We start from the raw sequence: 6853 nt of genomic DNA on the forward strand, positions 1-6853 counted from the left end.
TTTATTAAACTTTGTATGTAGGTATGAAACAACGATAAGTATATTTTTGAAGGAACATTGTTCAAAATAATTTGCATAATTTAAATACATGTTAATTTAGTTCATTTCATATACTTTCCTATAACATTAGATTTTTTTGTCATGTTACATTCAAAAGATAGGTTATTAGAACTTGCACCTTAGGTGTTTGACGAAATGTGTCAAAGAATCTGACACAAGTTCTCTACGCTCACCTCACAACTAGGTATAATTTTTTTTGTTTTTTTTTTTCTAAATTTTTTGCATCACGTGTTTTTGATGTTTGCAACTTTGTAGTGTTACCTAATTTTTTTGTCTCATCCTTAGGGTTTTCTAAATCTGATAGGGCTTCATTTTATTATTATTATTATTGTAAACTATCGATTCAATTTATTTCACTTTGTTATGACTTTATCAGCGTGATAAGATTCTAATAAATTGTCAGTTTCTTGATCTTTTAGAAAAAGATATTCTAACTGGCTTACCATCTACTACTGTGGTATTCTATTTTCTTGATTAAGTGATCTATGATTTGGCTATGATGGTTTTTACAGATTATGTTTGGACTGATAATTGTTTCTGTCATCAAAAAATACATCCAACAAAAAATGAAAGACGATTTTCTAAATTAATACCCTCATCTAACTTTAAAGGATCTTTTTTCATCTTTGATAACATGTAACATAGTTTTGGCTAAAATTTTCAATTTTGTCGACATATAACAAGTTATGACTTAAATAATGATATTATATATTTGGGCAATCAGGTTTTCTTCGGTTCTTAAATTATTTTGCAGAAAGTTGTCCAATTTGGTATTATTTATCTCACAAAAAGTAAGTCTCATGTATCTTTTAGCATATCCATTGAGTTTAATAGTAACTCAATAGTTTCTTGTCTATGTTTTTTTTAAATGTTAAATCTTGATTTAATGAATCCAAGTAAGAAGGTAGTAAAGGCGCAAAGTTTTAAATATGGGACAATCATGGCTATGTCAAGCCAAAATAAAATTCTAAAGTAACAAATGTTAAATTTAATAGATAAGCACTTCTAATGCAGAATACATATTATATTTTTGAAATAAATAACCAAAAACTAATCTCATTCCCAAATAAATTACATTTTAACTAACATCAATAAATTATGATTATGGTGTCATGATTTTTAATTATACATTATAGATAGTCGGTTAATATATAGTTAGTATTTTTATATTCGAATCATTTTTGAACTACAAAAACTATATTCAAATAGTAAAAATGAAATGGAACATATACGATGGTAATAATGCAAAAATAACCTTCAAATTTGGTCTGATACAAAAAAGTAGTCTGGAACTTATTTCTAAAAACAACAAGAAATAACACCGAGTTTGGTTTCATGTGAAAAAAGTAATTTTATATGAAAGTAGGATTGTAGTAATACTAAAAGAACCTATATGTTTTTTATCTGATACAAAAATGATCGAAATATTCTTCTAAATTGGTAAGAAATAGCAATGAACTTTTAATTCATCTTGTATAACCATTTAATAGTTATATGTAAAAGATATAAATACTCAGCAGTTAAGACCATCGACCTTACTCAAACGTTCGCATACATCTTGAAGTAAACATTCATTTTTCCATTAGTTTATCATTATCATAAAATAAAAAAAGATATCATCACGAGTTTAAATTGTTTAATTCATCTCATAATAACAAGTAAGTTGTGTGCCAATTATGTATTCTGACATTTTCAATGAGTCACGGACAATATCTAAATCGAGCAAACATAACTGTTTTTATATTTATTTGTTAGAGTTTCTTTAATTTAATATTGCGCGGGGGGGGGGGGGGGGGGGGGGCTTATGTGGTTCCTTTCGAATAAACATAAATAAGTTGGTATTTTTTGAAATAAAGAATTCTATTTTGCAATATAACCATGAAATAACAATGTATTTTGAAAGTACATTGTCAATGTTAGATTATACTTGCGTAGACCCATTTTTGCGCATGGTTAGCTATATATAGTTGTTTCCCATGTCACAGGTAAAAAAAGGTTTGAAGGTACTTTTTGATGAACATTGTCGTTCAACTAATAAAACAAAAAATATTGTCTATGAAGAGGTCCTTCAACGACTATATATATTTACCAACTTCAGTATATTTTCTACACATTTCAATAATACCAATAACCTTGATTTTCTTATAATTATTTTGCAATATCTATATACAATTATATATTCTTTATGTGTTTAACGCGGGTCATAATCTAGTATACATTATATAGATACATATATTATACATCAATGTTAATCGTTCATTGGTGTTGTAGCACAAGAGAGACACAAATGAGAAACAAGTGTCACGTTATGTCATGATAGATGAATGATCAGGAACACTCAGCGTTATGTGACTGATTTGATGACGATTTGTAGTCAAAGTAGAGAGAATAATGTGTTGGAGTGCTTGAACGACTTGCATCCTAATTGATGGATTCTTAGTTATGTATTTTTCTATGATTGTATTTAGATATAAACTGATTGAGTGAGGGAATGAAAGAGAGTGCAGAATTGTTATGAACTGGTACGATGATGAATGATCTCCGATGACTGTGTTCTACATAGTCCAGAAACAACGAAGTTAACAAAAGGTGCTCTAAAAACAACAATGGTATTTTTTTGAACATTTTGGAAACTTCAATGGTATTTTTTGTACTAAAAATGTGTACTTCGTTGGTATTCTGTGAACAAGTGGTATACTTCAATGGTAATATTTGTACTAAAAAAACAATGGTATTTTTTTAGCATTTTGGAAATTTTATTACCCTTTTAGGTCATTTTTCCGTTTACCCGAGGTAACCAATTACCATAAGGTTTTATTTGAACACATGTGCACTTCTTTGATATTTTGTGTACTTTAATGATATTTTTGTACTAAAGAAACAACAATGGTATTATTTGAACATTTTGAAAATTTCGTTATCTTTTTAAGTTATTTTCCCAAACTAGAAGTATGAGATATCCTAAAACTAAATTTAAGTCCAAATTTTCTTTTAGTTACTCATACTAACTTTGATAATTTTATTACGAGCAATAGTAACACCAAGACCTTCAAACATAATTTCTATAAAATTGAAAGTTGAGATAAATCTTTGCAACTTTGATGAGAAACATGTTAGAATTTAGTGATACATAAGAACAAGATGATGAAGAGTATGATGTGTGTTTACACAAGACATACATGATAACTTTTTGTTGAGGTTTTTGGTTCAAAAATGAATAGTGTTTCCATTCTATATTTGTCACACCCCAAAACTGGAACGGCGGAAACGTTCTGGGGGTGGATGATGTCATGTCAAGTATCACAACACATGAATATAGTAACCAAAGTACAGAAAAACATTGAATTAATAGTAATAATTTTACATGGTTACATTACATATTATCACAGTAATACATTTAATATAATAAGTACAGCAAGGTATTAAACCATCTTCATCAGCAGCTCCGGTGATGTACCTGTCTAATTGCTGACCTGAGATTACAAGTTATTTGAAAAGCGAGTATCAGCATTTTTACAAATGCTGGTGAGTTCATAAGCATTTAGTGACATTTCATTCAAATAACTTAATAAAGAAATAGTTTAAGAGGTTTCAGTGTATTAGAGTCTTTTCCAGAAAATCCTATATTTTCTTTAAGTAAAGCAGCCTTCTACCAAAACTGGTCAGTGATGAGTGGTAAAAAGTAGTTTTCCCTAAGTTGCTTATCAATATCAAAATGCTAAATTTGAATATTGGGGAAAACAAACGACATCAGGGAATATCATACGCCTCAGCAGTGAGGACTGCTGACTAAGGCAAGAACCATAGACTCCAGGAAGGTATCAATCAAATAATACGCCTGGTTCAGTCTAACAAAGGGGAGACACAGACCCAGAAGGTACTAGGTGAACGGTACAGCTAGTAAGGTCTAAAACAGAGACTATAGACCCCAGACAGTATCAAATGAAAGATACAGCTAACGAGGTCAAAACAGAGACTATAGACCCCAGACAGTATCAAATGAAAGATACAGCTAGCAAGGTCAAAACAGAGACTATAGACCCCAGACAGTATCAAATGAAAGATACAGCTAGCAAGGTCAAAACAAGGACTACAGACCCCAGATAGTATCAAATGAAAGATACAGCTAACGAGGTCAAAACAGAGACTATAGACCCCAGACAGTATCAAATGAAAGATACAGCTAACGAGGTCAAAACAGAGACTATAGACCCCAGACAGTATCAAATGAAAGATACAGCTAGCAAGGTCAAAACAGAGACTATAGACCGCAGACAGTATCAAATGAAAGATACAGCTAGCAAGGTCAAAACAGAGACTATAGACCCCAGACAGTATCAAATGAAAGATACAGCTAGCAAGGTCAAAACAAGGACTACAGACCCTAGATAGTATCAAATGAAAGATACAGCTAACGAGGTCAAAACAGAGACTATAGACCCCAGACAATATCAAATGAAAGATACAACTGGCAAGGTCAAAACAGAGACTATAGACCCCAGACAGTATCAAATGAAAGATACAGCTAGCAAGGTCAAAACAAGGACTAGAGACCCCAGATAGTATCAAATGAAAGATACAGCTAACGAGGTCAAAACAGTACGACTCTGAAAAGTGACGTCAGCATACAATGCAAAATGCTAACGAAATACCGTTACCTTAAAGCCATGAATTATAAGGTAACCCAGGATACTTGTAACCATACTGACTAGAGTTCCAGATACCCTACAAGCATCTATATAATATGACATTTGTCACCCCTTGGCTTGGTGAGCCGTGGACTGTAGCTAGCAGTCAGGGTGCGGGGGTGTCAATCCCGTATAGATCTATACACACAATGTCCGCTCTCCCTACAGGAGACTCTGGTTACCAACTAGACGACGGAGAAGGCCGTGTCCTGAAGATGCATCCCAAATAGTGGGTTTCTAATGAAAGTGCTGGACTAGAGGTAGAGACTTCCCAATAGTGGGTTTCTAATGAAAGTGCTGGACTAGATGTAGAGACTTCCCAATAGTGGGTTTCTAATGAAAGTATAGACTTGAAGTAGAGACTCTTAACTGAACTAACTGAAGTAACCCGTATGCCTAAGCTTGTATACATAGTATATAACTAATGAATCAAATGACCTTCGGATGGACATCCGATCCCACCAGACCACATCTCAACGAAGAAAAGGAAATAGGGCGGACAACCTTCCTAAGTCCTTCAACCATTATTTATATGCATTTACACAAGCACAGACATACATCTAACTATGCTTGAGTGGGTATCAAGTAAAAGTGATTCTCGTGAAGTAGGAGTGTCTAACAAGTGAAGTAAGAGCGGTCGCAAGTGAAGTATAAGTGTCGAATAAGTATAAGCGCATCGCGAAGTGGAGATGACCACAAGTGAAGTAAGAGTGTATCAAGTATAAGTGAAGTAAATTCAATCTCAAGTATAAGCGAAGTAGGCTCGTATCACTAAGTAAGAGGGTGAATAAGTATAAGTGTCATTAGGTATAAGTGACATTACAGAGTAGGAGTATAAAATAAGTATAAGCGAAGCAGCAGTAATTAACAATTAAAAGTATTCATGAAAGCCTTTGAAAACCATTTACAGTGTCCTACTCGGTAAAACAGTGTACAGTAGTAAAATCTTGTGTATGCGGGTTATCAATCACATGTGATTGATATGATAACTGGCATGTTTAACTTGTAATCCCCCCTATAAAACATTTAAAAGTCTTTAAAAGGTTAATTCAGGGGTATGAACTCACCCGGTGTAAGTAGGTCCGACGGAAGTGCCGTTTAGGCGTTCGGGGTCACGCAAGGACTTGAACACACACAAGGACCTATTTTAACATATGATAACATATGTTCACATACAATTAGCATATAATATACTAATTAAACAATTATACACACTCAAAGGAGTGGAAAACACTTTTGGTTGAGTGTTTGGGGTCCCGGGTAGCGTTTAAGGGTGCTAAGGGTCTCCTATCAGCTGTGGGACTTTGCTATACTCACATATCTAGTGTGTAAATGGATTTAAAACACCAACATGGACCAAAAAAGGAGTTTACGGCCCAACCTAAGGGAGTTTACGGCCGTAAACTCCCAAGGTCAATTTCTTGGGTGTTTGATGCTTCTAGCTTGTTCATAGAATTATTCTAAGCACTTTTCCTCAAAGGCATGAGTGGGTTTGAGGTTTCTAAGGGCCTTATAATGGAGTTTACGGCCTAAGAACAACTCCTAAAGGAGTTTACGGCCGTAAACTCTAAATCATTGAGTTTGGTGATGTTTCAAGCCCCTAATGCCTTTCTAGTGATTTCTAATGAAGTGTGATGCTATTTTGGAGGATCAAATCTATCATTTGAGTGAGTTTTGGGGAGTTTATGGCCTAGATAAATGCTTGGGCCGTAAACTCCTTTTAATCCTTCCATTTCTTGTGTTTAAGCCCTTAAATCCTTCCTAGTAAATTATGGTAAATGTCTAAGGCCATTTGGGGGGCAAAAATCACACTTTTGGGCATGTTTAAGGGTGTTTACGGCCTTGAACCTTGTCTGGGCCGTAAAATCCCTTTAATAAATCATTTTGGAGTGTTCAAGTGTTCTAAACTCAAAGGAATAAGTCCCTAAATTATGTAATAAACCCTAGGATGAGTTTGGTGCACATTTGGGACATTTTGACATGATTTTGAGGAGTTTACGGCCTAAGCATGTGCTTGGGCCGTAAAATCTCCCTTGTGTCCTAAATCCTTGAGTTTTTATGTTAGAACACCCCTAGCCTAAATCCCTTAATAGTTTCTAAGCTTA

Source organism: Lactuca serriola, chromosome 4 (genome assembly GCF_051521515.1).
Source record: "Lactuca serriola cultivar US96UC23 chromosome 4, Lser_US96UC23_V15, whole genome shotgun sequence".
Lineage (NCBI taxonomy): Eukaryota > Viridiplantae > Streptophyta > Magnoliopsida > Asterales > Asteraceae > Lactuca > Lactuca serriola.